Source organism: Maniola hyperantus, chromosome 22 (genome assembly GCF_902806685.2).
Source record: "Maniola hyperantus chromosome 22, iAphHyp1.2, whole genome shotgun sequence".
Classification (NCBI taxonomy): Eukaryota; Metazoa; Arthropoda; class Insecta; order Lepidoptera; family Nymphalidae; genus Maniola; species Maniola hyperantus.
In genome coordinates this window covers 10,686,072-10,703,913 of record NC_048557.2, presented here as the reverse complement: position 1 = coordinate 10,703,913, position 17,842 = coordinate 10,686,072, and the positions used below count along the sequence as shown (strand labels likewise).

General features: G+C 39.0%; 1 protein-coding gene across 3 annotated transcripts in view; it reads right to left on the bottom strand.

The window, feature by feature from the left end:
- Positions 1-17,842, bottom strand: part of kek5 (kekkon 5) — a 261,070-nt gene that overhangs the window by 87,583 nt on the left and 155,645 nt on the right. For all 3 annotated transcript variants that reach the window (XM_069506203.1, XM_069506202.1, XM_034980723.2), the window contains one exon: positions 2,478-2,521. The gene's annotated coding sequence lies outside the window, so the exon portion shown is untranslated. The remainder of the gene's footprint in view (positions 1-2,477; positions 2,522-17,842) is intronic.

Here is a 17,842-nt window from a genome sequence, read left to right as displayed (position 1 = left end):
CTACGTGTTACATTATTTTATAATAGATTTTATCATGTAATTATATAGGGCATTCATTTTGAATCGAAATTATTTTTATTTATTGATCGCACTAATTAATTAAGTTTGTTATAATGTCAATTAGTTTCTTCTTTGTTAATAATTTAGTAATATTAAGTAGGTACAAGTATGTTAATATAAAATAGTTTCGATTATCAGTAAGAATGTCATATTAAACTTAAATTAACAGGTTATGGTAAGTAGTAAGGGTAGTACGGAACCCATCGTGTGCAATTAATGTTTTTTGTACTCGCACTCGCACTTAGCGGTTCTTAAAGACTTACAGCGATCACGCACTCTTCCGATCCGAATCCGTGAAAATACGGATACAAAAAATATCATCGTCATATTTCGTACCTACAATAAAAAGGATCGTATTTTCACGGACTTGGATAAGATGAGTGCGAGATCACTCTGAGCACGCCGTAAAAAAACCCAAAAGTCTTTAGTCTGCAATGCCTGATTTTCCTTGCCTAGATTTTCTTTATAGCAAGTAATAAAATTGTGTCATAGTGCAATAAATGTGTAAGAATATTCGCTCTGAGACATTCTCTTACAAAGCACTTTACTGAAAGAGCTTCACTGATTCACCGATTTAGCTAAACCGGAAATAATATCGATTAAGAAATCTGAGTAACGAATTGAACTAAAGGATTCTGTAGATAAAAAAATCAGTCAAGTGCGAGTCAGACTCGCGCACCGAGGGTTCCGTACTACAGTCGTATTTTTTCGACATTTCGCACGATCATTTTTATTTCCACACAAAAAAAAACAATATTGGTTTCTTCGTGCTCGTAAGCGCTTGGCTGCTTGTCTGAGCACTGCACAATGCACATTCCTTTGTCGTTAGTACTTAGTCTAATATTCTAGGTAAATATGTGCATATTATGAACATAAAGTAGGTAGTTTTAAAATAAAATTTGTACGCGTAAACATACATATAAAACTGCCGTACCCCTTTCAGGTCAGCCCGCTTCCATCTTAGACGGAATCGTCACTTACCACCAGGTGAGATTGCAGTCAAGGGCTAACTTGTATCCGAACAAAAAAATAACAAAAAATTCTGATCTGCAGTCACCACACGGCACAGATATATTTTTACCTCAATATAAATAGAGCCCAAGAGAGATACCGGTAGTCACTCCTCAAATTAAGACCTCTTAGGGTGAATAAATAATAAGCAGAGGCAGCTATTTAAGGTGCCGGCGAGTTAATCATTTCGCTTATAATTAGTCTCTGCCTTGAGCCGTTAACGCCACGGTTAATGGGGCAAGTCACACACTTAAGGCGAAGGCTGCATTCGTAGATCGCGATTTTTTTCTGAACGTCAAAATTGTTTACTCAACTAGACGATGTCCGCAACTTCATACGTTTGATTTGGATGTTCAAAACATTTTGTCACGGTTAATTTTAATTAAACTGCCGTATTATCCTACGAACACGTTAGCGCGCGCAGTGCCGCCTCTATGCCAAAGTAAATAAAGTAAGTTTGAGTTGATTGAGTTGTTATCAAGGAAGATACCGCGCCATGGGTCCAATACTTTGCCGGTGTGCGTTGCACCGACTTACTTTTTCTGCCAAAATATATTAACTTACGACTTAAAACTAGCAAAATTGGCAAATATGTAATCCACTACACTATCCACAGCTTAGCATTACACCTAGGGCGACACAATATGAACAAACGACTAAACTATATAAAAACTAATAATGGGGCCGATTCTCTTGCACACAATCTCCAAACCAAACCAAACTAACAGGTCCAAATCCAGTACTATTCCTTTCCGCAAGCAACATTATGAAAGGGAGAGGGGCAGCTAGTTGATACTAGTTATTGCGGATGAATTAAATTTCACGCAATTTCTTATGGCTTGGACCTCACTCTACTTAAAAACAACTCAGTTCAGCTTTTGATGAATGGACGTGGATACGTAAAGTGAATCTTAAATCTAAATGGAATGTGCTGACATTTTACGATACTAAATAAAATAAAAAATAGCGAGCAAACGAGCAGGCGAGTCACCTGATGTAAATTGATTACCGTCCCCGATGAGTTCTTCTTTAGAAAAATAATTAAATGAATTCAGTTACAAATTTCTACTAATTATTAGGCTATTATTTATTTTTATTGTTATTTATAATTGCGTGCTTTTTAAACTCTGGTTATGCTGTGCAACCATTTAGGATTACAATAAGGGCGAAAATTTGTATTATGGAATTAGGTTATAATTATTATTGTAGTCTGTTTTGGATGCCAATAAATAAATTAAATTAAATTAAATTTTGCAGCACCAGAGGAACCGCCAACGCGTTGCCGCCTGCCGGTCTGTCAGGACTATGCTGATCCGCCCCTTGAATATCTTCTCGTTGAAATCTAGTGGGAACACCACCACAGTTTGCATGTACTTAGTATAATAATCATCAATTTTTTAACTTACCTCAATTATTAAGCCGAAACTTCGAACTGAAGACGTTTTCTCATCTGAAAATAAGAAAAAGTGGAGGTTAACTTTTAGAACTGACTAAAATTTCTTAAGAGATGTTTGTTGACCCAATGTTACATACGGTCTAATTAATTCTTCGTAATGAATAGAGTTTAAAAAACAATCGAATGAATCTAACAATTGAACAATCGATTGTAGATTTTTATTCGACTGTTTCTTCGATTCATTTTTTGCAACAATTCATTCGATTGTTTTTTTGCAACAATCGCCCTTTGCTAGTTCAATCAGGACCTTCGTGGATTGGCCTACATCATACAACTGATTGAAATCGAAACCCGCTTTGTGGGTCTCCGACACGCTAGCTCACCGTAATGAAAGGGCGAGCATAAGGTCAGCATTTTAACGAATTGAGTTTAAAGAACAATCGAATGAGTTGAACAATCGATTGTAAATTTTTATTCGACTGTTTTTTGTGAATGCGAATAAATCGTCAATCGATTGTCCGCATTCAATCGATTGTTCGATGAGTTGTTCGTAGATTGGTGCATCATATAATTGATTGAAATCGAAGCCCGCTTTGTGGATCCCGACACGCTAGCTCACCGTAATGAAAGGGCGAGGTCCCATAATGACATGGGGGCACGCATGCCGTGGCATTAATTATTTATTCGTCAATGGCGTGGCTCCATCTTGTTTATTGCCATTAACACGTTCGCATTCTCACGGTGGGGTTTGTTAAGGCACTACCAGAGTGAACTAGAGTGAGCGAACTCCTCAGGGGGAATAAAGTTTTTCACTTTATTGAGGAAAACCAGTGATAGGTTAGTGGTTAAGACTTTTGTCTCATATTCAGGGGTTTCAGGATTCGATTTCGGGAATGCACCTCTTACTTTTCGGAGTTAAGTGCGTTTTAAGCAATTTAATATCACTTGCTTTAACGGTGAATTAAAAAATTAGTGTATAAGTTAAGAAATCAGGTTCATTTCCTATGTTGTCCCTTGAGGGTTTATAGAGTTACCATTAACACAATCGACGAGAAATCGGCTTAAAGGTAACGGTTTCAAGCATTAAGTTTCAGTCTGCGAAACTCGCGGCGAGTGATATCAATACACCTACTTTACTTGTTTTGCGAGGAACTCCTCAGGGGAAATAATGATTTTCATTTTATTGAAGGACAAAAAATCACCACTAGGTACATCTTACAGCTTTAACAACTGACAATCAAAAATGTGCAATGATATACCCATTTTGAATAAATGATTTGACTTTGACTTTGAAAGCAGTAATAGCTTACCGCCGTACTCAGAGTCGCTAATCGTTACTTAAGATTGAGTTAAAACGAGACAGATTTATGTGAGAGATATTTTCTCTGTTTCGTTTTAACTAAACTTAAGTAACGATTAAAAGCGACTGAGTACGGCTGTTAGTTGTTAAGACTTCGGCTTCCTATTCGGAGTGTCCCAGATCCATTTCGAAAAAATCTGTTCTGTTAACAAACATACTGGCCATAAAGTTACACGCTCACATCGAAAAAAAATTTGTTTGGAATGGCCAATCTAGTGCGTAGTACATAGAGGTCGTTGGTCCAGCCTCATAAAATGCCTCACCGAAGAGGTCAGAATTACTTGCTAACATAAAAAGAAATCTTTTTAACAACATTAAGGGGTAGGTACAAGTAGAAAATTATCCCAAACATAACGATCTCTCCCAAACCGTGTATATCCCGTGCAAACATCTTTTATCGAACCGCAAAAAAACTTGTAAAGAGACGTGATATTCATTAGACAACCTTCAAACAGAGAAAAATAAATCCTATTACAAAAGAAACAAGGTTGCAAATCTGTTGTACTTCCGAAAGATGTTCCTTTGCTGCTGTAGATTTATTAATGGGATCATGTTCGCCCGTCATATGAGATCATATAGCATCGTGTTGCTTGTATTACACCTCCTTATCTATCTATGGGCGTGAGGTGAAAGCGGGAAAGGGATAGAAAATAGATTATGCGGCCACATTAGTGTCGGATTACGGGGCTGATATAAAGTTTATGTGTCACGGCAATAAGAATGTCATCGCGAAGAAAATGGGAAAGGTACGAGTGATTCTTTGGATTGTTGCGAGCTTAATTGAAGGTATAGTCTGGGAGTAGATGGATATTTCTATATTATGTTCAGCTTTTTTAGGGTTCCGTACCTCAAAAGGAAAAAAGGAACCGTTATAAGGTCACTTCGTGGTCTGTCCGTCTGTTAAGAAACCTACAGGGTACATCCCGTTGACTGATTAAAACTTGGCAGATAGGTAGGTCTTATAGCAGACATTATAGGGGAAAAATATGAAAACCATGAATTTGTGGTTACATCATACACAAAAAACCGGCTAAGTGCGAGTCAGGCTCGCGCAGTGAGGGTTTCGTATCTACTACAGTCGTATTTTTTCGACATTTTGCAGGAAAATTCAAAAACTATGATACGTAAAAATAAATAAAAATCTGTTTTAGAATGCACAGGTGAAGTCCTTTTATATGATACCCCCCTTGATATAGTTATCTTACCACAATTTAATTTTTTTTGTGTGATGTAACCACAAATTCACGGTTTTCAGAATTTTCCCCGAATGTCAGCTATAAGATCTACCTACCTGTCAAATTTCATGATTCTAGGTTAACGGGAAGTACGCTGTGGGTTTCTTGACAGACCGACTTTCATTTTTCCTTTTGAGGTACGGAACCCTAAAAAATTAAAATGTGTTCAAGACCACATACCCACTAAGTACGGTACAAAACATGTACAGATATTGACGGCAAAGGGGGCGTCCATAAATTACGTGAGATGTTTAAGGGGGAAGGGGGTCGAGTCAAATCTCATGTAACCTTACGTTGGAGAGAGGGGGTGTCTCAGCAAATATCACGCATTTTTTTTTCTGATTGAAACAAAAAAAAATTATACTATTTTGGTCCATTTAATCCAGATTGTACATGCTTAAAATTTAATCTTAAGCGTAATCGTAATACGATTAAGATCATTCACAAATTCGTTCGAAAGAAAATAATTTCATTCAAGTAACCATCGCGTTTACGTAAGAAACCCACATTTTGAAAAATCTCACGTGAGATTGGGGGATGGGGGAGGGGGTTTAATAAAATTTCACGACATCTCACCAGGGGGGAGGGAGGGACAGAAAATTCAAAAAACACCTCACGTAATTTATGGACGCCCCCAAAAGTATTTCCAATTAGAAATTTCACCACGGAACCCTAAAGGTGGATTTATAAGTGATTCCGCAGCCGGGCGAGGATCTTCCGGAGATTATTATCGTTTTATCAGCCGTCCCGTTTAATGAAAGCTTTTATCAAAGCAATTTGTTTAGCCGCAGACCGGGCACTAAGTTCCACGACCCGAGAACTTCGACGCAAAGAGAGAGAGAGAAGAAGAGAGTTCAGACTACGACGCGGCGCGCCCCTTCGATAGCTTCCGTACAAATCTTATCACGAGTAAACAACTCATCGCCGGCTCACTACAGAGCACGGGTCTCCTCTCAGAGTGAGAAGGGTACTATTAAATATTCTAAAGCGGATTTTATTAAAATAGTTTGTGTTGCCGGGCTCACTAGTCACTTGATCACGTGATCTGATAAATACACCTACAGCATCGCGCCCCTTCGACGGCTCTATGTTAAGTCCTATAGAGAGAGAGATAGTCGTTTACGCGATAGAAAAAGAGACGTGTATATTTAATCCGCAGCGCTGACCGAGCTGAATTGTGCTTTACTGCGTCATAACTAGAGTCGCTGTTTATTTAAACGTCTTAGCGAAGTGAGCCTTCTACGTCTGTAAGGTAAATATTCTGTGGTGTTATCAGCCGCTCCGTTTAATGAAAGCGGCTTTTATCAAAGCTATTTGTGTTGCGGCTGGAAACTGTGTCGACGACGCCTCTGTCCGTGTTTGTACATCGGATATCGGTGGACCATTTTGTTGCTTTTCCAAATTGTCTTTGAAATTAATCTCCGGTTACTGGGGATTTCATGGAGCTCAGTAACCGTAAGGCGCGACGCACACCGACTGAGTAGAGTGAAGCGGAGCGCGCGGGTCACTTCACGTCTTTCAAACTAACCTTAATTTGTTTTAGCACGAATGCAACCACATCGCACCGCGCATTCAGTCTCCTGTGTTTTATTTTCAGTGCACCTATTTCAACCCTATGTCAACGTGAGTTAAAGTGGTGTCAGACTTTTGCCAGTAAAAACGTGGTAAGTAAATCTTCGTACCAAGCTGGGCATATGCCCATGAAGGTTTTTCAGACCTTTATCTCAACATAAACTACAGAGTTTAGTTCACCTGTTTTATTTTTCGAAAATTTGATTCTCAGTCTCAGGTCTAAAATTATCAGTAGTAAACAAGAAAGAATTAGCGTTTTTTTGCAATTGGTAATTTAATCTTCGAAATAAAGTATTCTTAACAAATTCAAAAACCCAGCTTTGGTGAACTCAGTTTGGTTGTCTCAGATACAAGTTAATTATACAAGGATATTTATCTTTACATCGTACCACAAGCGTCGATTTAAGGTTTTATCAAAAACTGTACTCCACCACTCCGTCAGTAAGCGCTGGCCTTAAACCTAATCTATCGGATTTCCGATTGTGTACCTAACAAATTATTATTTATCGAGTTCTTAGTGAACCGTCCAGAATCATGTATTACATTTGTAATTTTATGTTACTAATAACAAAATGTAGGTATATATCTAAGTAGGTAAAGTACGCGACAGGTCGAGATGGCAATCAGGGTGGGGACGCCTCGCACACCCGCACAGCCCTCGCGATAACTCGGTGCGGGATAATGGGACGTGCGGGTTTGCGGGGCGTCCTCCCGCTTTACACCCCGATTGGCATGTCGATCTGTCGCGAACTGTACTATATTATATATACTATTTTATCATCATAATTTTGGTCAACCCATTGCCGGCTCACTACCGAGCACAGGTCTCTGGATGAAAGATGAATTTGGCTACAATCTGCCACGCTGGTCTAGTGTGGATTGGCTTCATACACAATTGAGAACATTATGGAGAACTCTCAGGCATGCTGGTTTCCTTACGATGTTGTCCTTCACCGTTAAAGTGTGTCACATGACATATTTTAATATTTTGAATTCCCAAAAAGTTGCCTGGGACCTTGGACCCCCCCCCCCCTTTCATTTATATAATTTACACATATTGTATTGATTAAAATTTGTAAGGTACTAAATAATTCCCGCGATTTCTTTATTGAATTTTACATCGCAAACCGGGGCCCAACAACTAGTGAACAGCAATATAGGAGGTCAATGTGCCAGATATCAGAGTTACAAATGGGCAGCATCAGCCGTCCGCTTCCGTCGTCCCGGAGGTTCCGACATGATTCCTGATATCATCATTAATCATAATCGGTAGCGCTTTTGATATACGAGCAACAGAATTGATGATCTATTTGATTTTATGCCCAAAGCGTTTTATTCACCCTGAAACTTCCACCCTAGGGTGTATATTCGGAAACTTGTGTCCGAGTACACACCCTAGAGTGACTGTTCTATGATGGATAAACGAAAAAGGCGCCCAAAACACTATTTTTCAAAGCCGCCAGCCTGCGTGGCAACATGAATCAAGTATCAACACGGTACTGAATTTTCCACATTTTCCACGGCAAGTCGGGGCCAACAATTAGTCAATAGCTAGATAGGTCACTGAGCCAGATATCAGAATAACAAATGGGCAACATCAGCGGTCCGCTTCCGTCGTCCCGGAGGTCCCGACATGATTCCTGATATCATCATTAATCATTATCGGTAGCGCTTTTGATATACGAGCCGCAGAATTGATGATCTATTTGATTTTATACCCAAAGCGTTTTAGTCACCCTGAATAATTCACCCTAGGGTGTATATTCAGAAACTTGTGTCCGAGTTTACACCCTAGAGTGGGTGTTTTATGGTGGATAAACGAAATAAGCGCCCAAAACACTATTTTTTTCAAAGCCGCCAGCCTGCGCGGCCACAAGCCAATGACTCAATGTGGACAAGACCAACTTTTACAACTGGTACTTACTGAATTTTCCATGACAAATCGTGGCCAATAACTAGTGAACAGCTAGATTGGTCAATGTGCCAGATATCAGCATTACAAATGGGCAGCATCAGAGGTCCACTTCCGTCGTCCCGGAGGTTCCGCCATGATTCCTGTTATCATCATTAATCATAATCGGTAGCGCTTTTGATATCAGCCGGCGATCCCCTGGCAGCTGAATTGATCATCTTTTCAATTTGTTTCTGGCCGATGAACCCAGATATTCGAAATTTGGAAGACAACTAGCTAATGCCTCCGACTTCATCCACGTGGATATAGATTTTTTAGAATCCTGTGGGAACTTTTGGATTTTCTGGGATAAAAAGTAGCTTATGTTACTCTCCAGGTCTTCATTTATATCCTTGTAAAAATCAGGTCAATTCGTTGCTCCATGGCGGCATGATTGAAGGACAAACCAACCTACAAATTCACTTTCGTATTTATAATATAGGTAGCCATTATTTCTTGGATATATACTCTACGGCCGGGCCTAGGCATAGAGTAAGGAGAAGGGGTGTACTAAACGGATACACTACGGATTATTTTTGTTGGAAATTCCAAAGGCATCTTAAAATCAGCGCCTCAACCCATTGGTAGTCCAGTTACTTAGGACATGACTCCTCTCAGAAGTGAAGGGTAGACATAGTCCCCAACGCTGGCCGAGTACCGATTGGCAGACTTGCACGTTTGAGAACATTTTATTTATTTTATTTATTGACACTTTATTGCACACAACACAAAGTAAACATTGAAAAAACACAATACAGGATCTTATTCTAATAGATGTAGCATGCAAAGGCGGCCTTATCGCTAAAGCGATCTCGTCCAGGCAACCTTTGACGAAAGGAATCACGAAAGCACGGGTTGGTGCGGCAGCCGAAAATGGCCCTAGTTATTATTATAAATTAGACTACATACACAGTACATTCTAATAATACACAAATATATATAATTATATATACCCATATACATATATCTACAATATACTATATAATTCTGTTTACATAGATAAATAATAGTTCTTCAAACGATTTTTGTGTACATTGTGGAGATCTCAAGCATGCATGTTTCTTAACGATATTCTCCTTCACTGTTAAAGCAAGTAGGTATAGCTCACAAAAATACTGCGGATCAAACGACGGATCCCCAAATAGTAGGCCGACGTCTTGTCTGCTAGGCTATCACCGCTTCAAAGTAAATCCACGCGGACGAAACCGAGGGCATAAGTTAGTAAGGGATTAAACATCAAACATAGTACCCACTCCAAATAACATCAAGTCAAATAGCGACAAAATAAATGAATCTGTGCAGATATTTATCTCAAAGACAAACTTATTCCGACTGTAATTTCTCATGGACTAAGAGCCGGCGCGTGCCAGACCATCGTGATTTTATAAAAGCTGAAAGTTTATTTCTATTGTCCCCAACACTGGGAGTAACGTTTGTTTGTATCATGGTGGCTTTGGGAGATAAAAGGTCATAAATGTAGTCAAGAAATCAAGTCATTTTTTTTTGTATTTTCTTCAGAATAGTATTTAGAAATCACGTCATGCGTTGCCAAACATTAACAGCCGTACTCAGAGTAGCTTAATCGTTACTTAAAGCATTCCTTATCCATACTAATAGCCTTAAGTAACGATTAAGCTACTCTGAGTGCAGCCGTTAGTGTCGTGGCAACCGATGGTGATTTCTAATACTACTCCGAAGAAAATATACTTAAAAAAATTACACTTTATAATTTGACGTAAGAAATTTTACACCTTTTTTACCTAGTTATCTTATCTCCCAAAGCCACCATGATCCAAACTTCATAGTCGCTGATCGTTCCGTCCTGTCTTGGGGACAATACGCAGAGAAACTTTCACTTTCACCTTTTATAAAATAACGAAGGTCTGGCACTCCCGGGCTCTTAGTCCATTATTCCGACTGTAATGTCTCAGACGTAACTTGGTACAAGTCATCACAATTTGAGACTGAAAGAGCTGAAAGCGGCATTTGCAAAGTATATCAGCTAAATATAAAGCTGTGGTTTCACCGGATAAACTTATATTAATGATTTTTTTTTCAATGTATAGACTAGCGCTTGGCTGCAATCAGACGATGGCAAGTGATGATGCAGCCTAAGATAAACCGCGCTTGCATAGAAGATGCCTATTCATTCGTAACTTGAAGGTACCTTTAAAGTGGATAGAAAAACTGATGCCGAAAGGGCGTTCTATCTAGCGATTCGATCATAAACTAGGAAGCAAATCGTTTCGTATGTGCCGTTTAGGTTTTTAAAATCCCGGGGAAAGGGAGCTCTTTGATTTTCCGGGACAAAAAGTAACCTGTGTTACTCTCCGTCCTTTCAACTATCTCTAAGTCAAAAAATCAAGTCGATTTGTTGCTTAGTTAGGACGTGAAGGAAGGACAAACAAACACTTTCGCATTTATACCATAAGTATAGATTTTAGAATGTGCGAGAGTGAAGAGAACTTAGGTAACCGCAGCGCCTTAGCAACCTAATATTTCAGAACAAAGCTAAAATCATAATCCAGTCAGACTTTTGCCGTTGCGGTCTCCGACAAAGGATGCCGCTGTAACCATTATATAAACTTTTCTGTAGGCTTGAGTTTTCAAGTCCTAACTTTAAGGGCTTAGTCTACACTGTTATAATATTTACATTGAAAATATTAAGTTTGGATTTGACTTTGCAGCTTTATAAGACGGGTTGTTGTTTTAAGATTATGGGATTTGTTCTGATTCATAAAGTTGTGCTTTCATCGGATAAACTTTTGTTTTAATTTAACTTAACGATTTCAAGGTTATTACTATTATCTTATATCTATAATACATCTTTTCAGAGTTATGTGAGTTTTAAACAATATTATATTTCACTTGCTTTACTTAACTTAAAATTGCATGCCTGAGAGTTCTCCATAATGTTCTTATGCCCACGACTTTGTCCGTGTGGACTGTGGACTACACAAATTTCAATAATTACCCTTTCTTAGAAGTCATAATAGCCAACAGAATAGAATAGAATAGAATAGAATGTTTTTTTATTCATGTAAACTTTTTACAAGTGCTTAAGAATAGTCAGGTAGTTTTAATTTACCAATGGTTCGGCAACTGCATGCCTTTCAGTTCGATCCGTCCAGGAGTTTGAGCTGTGCGTTGATAGATCAGTCAATCAGTCAGTCAGCTTTTCGTTTTATATATTTAGAAGATAACCACACTGACAGAAGTATTTACACAGCACCCGTGCGAAGCCGGGGCGGGCCACTAGTACTTGATAAAATAATATGTTCGGTAGTACAAAGAGCGAAATTGATTTTAAATCCCCGAAATGTGTATCGGGACCGGCCGTTCCGATCCGTGTGGAATAAACCCTTTTTTGGGAAACTTGTTCCCAAATTGTTTGTGAGGATTCCGCTTTCAGGCCCCAAGCGTGATTTACTTCAGTGTTATCATAGAATAGAATAGAATAGAATTAGTTTTTACTTGCTTTTGTTCGCGATTCTTGTGGATTATTTTCTAAAATCGCGGAAACGAACTCTTTGTTTTTGTAGTCTTATCAGTGCGAGGTCTCGGGTTCGATTCCGGTAGGGGAAATTTGGAATTTTATAATTTCTAAATATTCTCTGGTCTGATCTGGTGCGAGGTCTCTGAGGTTTGGCCGTGCCGCCAAGCGATTTAGCGTTCCGGTACGATGCCGTATAGAAACCAAAGGGGTATGGGTTAATGGGTATTATGAATGGGTAATTAGGTAAACCATATAAAAAACTTAAGGTAAATTTTACTTAATAATAATTTCTAATGCCTTTAGTTTGTTAAAAAATATTAATCAATTTGCAAAAAAATTACGTAATTACAAACATCCATGTTATCATCATCATCATCGCCAGCCTATTATACTGAGCACGAGTCCTCTCTTAGAATGAAAAAAGTATACTTAGGCCATAGTCCAGCATGCTAGCCAAGCGCAGATTGGCACATTTCACTGCACGCCTTTGAGAATTCATGGATTGAGAAGAAAACTCTCAGAAATGCAGGTTTCCTCACAATGTTTTCCTTTACCGATAGCTATTCAGGTTTATCTACCTACCTGCTATTAGTTTAGGTGTATATTTCGAAATTTTATTATGAGAAAACCGAAACGTTTTGGCAGCCATTCAGGGCAGCTCGCTAAAGCCCCAAAAGCCTTTCCTCAATTCTAAAGGATTAGCTGATTTAAGGTAGATCCTGCAAAGCTGTTGCAACACATTAACAAGGTTGTATAATTGTATATATATACAGCTTTATGTTACGTAGGATTGGTCTCTAAGGCAGTGGTCCGACCGCCGACGATGAACGAGAAACGAGTAGAACTAGAAACTTAAACGAGTTGGCGATCAGCGAGAAGCGAGTGTGCAGTTTCGATAGTTTTGTCGCCGGGCTATAAGCTAGTGTGCAAGTGCGACGAGCGATTACTCGCTCCATTCGCCCGCACGCGGTCGCTCAGTATTGTGCAAACCTGCGCGCGCGTTACACGTGTTCAAGCAAGCGAGTATCGCTGAACGAATATCGCTGAGCGAGTTTATTTTTGAAAGCTCGTCGCACAGCGACAAAACTAGTAAAGCGGGTCGTCGCCGGCAGTGTGAACAGTCAGAGAGCAACTTTTGATATATGCATCTCTTTCGTTTACACGGAATGCACATTTATTGTGCGTTTTTTGAAAGAGAAAATCGCCGATAGTTAGTCGTTTTCTCGCCGGCGCGGCGGCGGTCGGACCACTGCCTAAATTGGACGCTAAAAAGTTAAGAAGCTCTGAGAACGTCCTTTCCTCATACCAAAATAAATCCTTTAAAAATCGGTCAGGTGCGAGACGGACTCGCACACAAAAGGTTCCGTACCATTGTATGAGAAATAACACTTTTTTTTAGTTTTCATGTTAATGTTTGTTGTTACAGCGGCAATAGAAATACACATTCTGTAAAAATTCAGGTCTCTACCTATGATGGTTCACGAGATACAGCCAGCCCCCTGACAGACAGACAAACAGACAAACAGACAGACAGACAGACAGACAGACGGACGGACGGACCACGGAGTACAACGGACGGACGGACGGACGGAATGCTGAGTCTTAGTAATAGGCACCCTTCGGATTCCAGCTTTAGGATTCCATAAAATCTTTTGAGGTACGGAATTCTAAAAAGTCTGAAAGCTGGGACATTTCAACAGCGTGGGAAAAACATTCCGTGTCCTAATTCGAAGGATTTAGGACAAAATCTTACCAAAGCTGTTCCAACATTAACAAGCTATTATCATTTCATGCTGCGCTCAAGCTAAAGTGATATCGTTTCTAAAATGGAAGCTGGAAAATTATAGAGCACTTGGTATCTAATGGCACCAGAGCATTACCTTAGTATACCTACTGAATGCTTAGTATGAGGTTTACACCTCACTAACGTTGATAGAATTCGAGCGAGCGAAATACTTTAGCGTTATACTAAAATCGATCGTAACAGCCTTGTTTTTATGCTCAAGTTTGTCCTAGATCTAGAATGAGATTTTACACCTCATCTGTAGCTAACGTTCCAAGCGGCAGCGGTGCGATATTAAATAGGTGGTACTGAATTTTTGACTTTTAATCTACGATCTTTAGATCCGTGTACATTACTACCAATTATAAGTTAGGCCAATGTAACTGCGTAGAAATCTTATTTTCGAATGGTGCGAAAATATCTCAACCAATCATAGATCTCGTCCGTCCGCTATTGGTTGTTGCCTACGCATCATCTTTTGTACGCGCAAATCTCAGATATTAAAGGTACGGACAGACGTGCTCATTACTAGCACGAAAGCATGCTTTTATTGAGCAAGTGCTCATTAGTAGCACGTGTGTCATGTAATGAGCATGGTTATTTCGAGCATGCTCAAAAATCAACCGACGTTTGATTTTCGAGCATGCTACCTGAGGCGCGGGTAGAAGGGGGCGTGCTCCGAGCGCGTCTGAACAGGGTTTGCTTATTAGCATGTACTCAGTACAACATACAACATACTCTACAGTTTATTTAAGCATGCTTATTGCTGGCAAATGTGAACAGTTGCATGAGCATGCTAACATTAAGCTAGCATAAAAGCACGCTTTTTTTGAGCACGTCTGTCCGTACCTTAACTCTACAGTTTATTTAAGCATGCTTATTGCTGGCAAATGTGAACAGTTGCATGAGCATGCTAACATTAAGCTAGCATAAAAGCACGCTTTTTTTGAGCACGTCTGTCCGTACCAGGAGCAGAGTAAACTAGAGTGAGGGAAGTGAGGGAGAAGGACTACCTGCGTCAAATGTACTAACATTGACGCATGCCAGTGACATCGAAGCCTCGACATTTTGTTAGAAGATAACTAACTGTCGTGAAATGTGGCAGGAGTATCTGTTGTTCTTGTGTTTAAAATCTTAACGTGAAGCAATAATAAATCTGTACGCTTCATTTGTGTACATTTGGTTTAAGTCGGCGTTAGGTTACGATTTTCTGCGCTGATGAATTTTGCCGATGTGATAAAAGTGGTAGTACTTACTGTAACTATCGTTATCGAACTCTCGAATTCTTTAACATTGGTGAGGAAATCTCATACTAAGCCCACTGGTAGCTGTGTATCGGTAGTCGTCTTTAAAACAACACTTAGTTGAGTGGAAAGTGCGATCTTTTGAATCTTTTCAATGGCGTTCAGGAATTTATTTTTAAAATGGTCGTTGCATTTGGAAAATTAAACGTTGTATTGTCTCTTTCTTACTTATAGATGACTAGCTGTTGCCCACGACTTCGTCCGCGTGGAATTAGGTTTCTAAAAAATCCCATGGGAACTTTTTGATTTTCCGGGTTAAAAAGTAGCCGATGTCTCTCTCCAGGACTTTACCTATACCCAATACCCATGCATAAAAATCACGTCAATCTGTTGCACCGTTGCAACGTGATTGAAGGACAAACCAACAAACTAACAAACCACTTTCGCATTTATAATAAGGGTACTGATGATCGTAGATAATCGCTGGTAGGTATTCTGACGGATGACGGATAGAACTCGGATGACCGAAGTGCAGTGCGTAATCGCTCTAACTGCAAAAGTTAAGTTAAACTGCAAACGGTCTCCTTAAAAGGTTTCCAGTATGTGAATTGCTTTAACTTTAAGTTGGGCGTAATTAAACTCCATAGGTACACGCTTGCTAAGAAATAAACTGTTTAAGTTAAACTACACGGTTCAACTCTGCTTGAACCTGTTAATAATTAGCGAACTATGCCGGCAAGACTTGTAACATCTTAGAATAGAATAGAATAGAATATATTTTTATTCAAGTAAACTTTTACAAGTGCTTTTGAAACGCCAAACAATTTAATTTACCACTGGTTCAGAATTTCGTTTCTACTTTAGTTTGGTGTCTCAGGGCCAGTTCTTAACAGAAGGTTAAAGCTACGTTACGGTTACCGCTAAACTTTGATCATCAAAAAAGGTGAAGTGGGTTGCACAAATCAATACTTATCTATCAGCGCATTGCTCAAACCACTGGAATCGGGCTGGTTCAGATAGCTCTTATGACGTAGGCATCAGCTAAGAAAGGATTTTTGTAACCCCTGAATGGTACACCTTAGGTAATAATAAATTAGAGGTTTTTTAAATCTGACATTTTGTAAGGGGCTTTTACAGCTGATCTATATGCCAGCCCCATCGTTAAAACTAAATTATAATCAAACTACATAGTCAAACCTAAATATGTAACAATTTGAGAGAATCACTACCAAAATACACTTTCACTGCCGAAATGCTCGAAGGTTCGTTCAATATAGGTACAGTAAAAAATACCAATATTCATAAAAAAATTAGGGGTTTGAATTTTATATTAGTATCAGTTTTAAAATAATCCATGCTGGCATTTTAAAAAGACTAGCAGATATAGGATTTTAAAATATTACGTTATACATCGATGCGTTCAATACATTTACGGAGCCCTAATAAAATCATTTCTATACGAGTAAGTAATCAAAGGACATAAAACAAATATTTTGATACAGGAATGTTGGTATAAAAGTCGCCAACATTACCTTTTATCGAAACATTAGCTTCTCGTATGCGGTCAACGCATAAATGCTTTTGAGAACGTAATAGACATACAGTCCTCCGATTAAATTATTATGTTACGCCAGTTTTACCTTTATCCCTATATTTATAAAGGTTATATTCCCGTGTGAGAATAAGTATGAAAACTATTTATTTGTGTATGTATTCGGCTCGGTCTAACGGTGGTTGGGCGGAGTATGGTCGTTTGATCGTGTTTTGATATTAGAAAACAACGGGGTGTCTCGACTTTTTCATGACCAGTACCCGTAGTACAAGATTTTACGTCTCACCAAACCAAACCAAATTCGAGAGTCGAAATACTTCCGCGTTACAGTAAACTGGATCTTAAACGCCTTGTTTTAAAGCTCAAGTTTGTCTACACTTCTACAGCCAGCGCTCCAAGCGGAAACATTGCGAAATTAAAATCAGTGGCATTGAATATTTGACTTCAATTCAAGGCTGTTTAGGTCCATTTTACTGTAACGCGGAAGTATTTCGACTCTCGAATTTGGTTTGGTTTGGTGAGACGTAAAATCTTGTACTACGGGTACTGACGATTTTTATAAACTTCCAAGGCTTTCATTGTTGTTTACTGATATTAATGGCTAAGAGCTGTTATAGCCTAGTGGTTAAGATGTCCGTCTCCTATTATAGAGAGGTCGTGGATTCTATACCGGGCTCGCAGCTTTAACTTTCCTGAGTTATGTGCGTTTTAAGCAATTAATTTAATTATCACTTGCTTTAACGGTGAACGAAAACATCGTGAGGAATGAATAGAGCGCACTTTGACTTAGCTCAGACTTGAGACAGAGTTTTATCTGTTACATTTTAAATCTGTCTCGTTTTAACTCAATCTTAAGTCTGAGATCTTTGATCTTGCGCTCTATAGATCTCAGCCTTAGAGTTCTCTATAATGTTTTCAAAGGTGTGTAAAGTCTAACAATCCGCAATTTGCCAGCGTGGTGGACTAAGGCCTATATCCCTCTTATTCTGAGAGGAGACCCATGCTCAGTAGTGGGCTGGCGATGGTTTAAGCATGATGGTGATGAACCCCTAAATCTATTGAATACAAGTACTAAGTACTTGAAATAATTCAGGGGACTCAGTTCGGTGCTTTCTTCATACAAACGTAGGAGGGAAATTACAACAATATTCGATATTATACGCACAAAACTAAGACTTATAT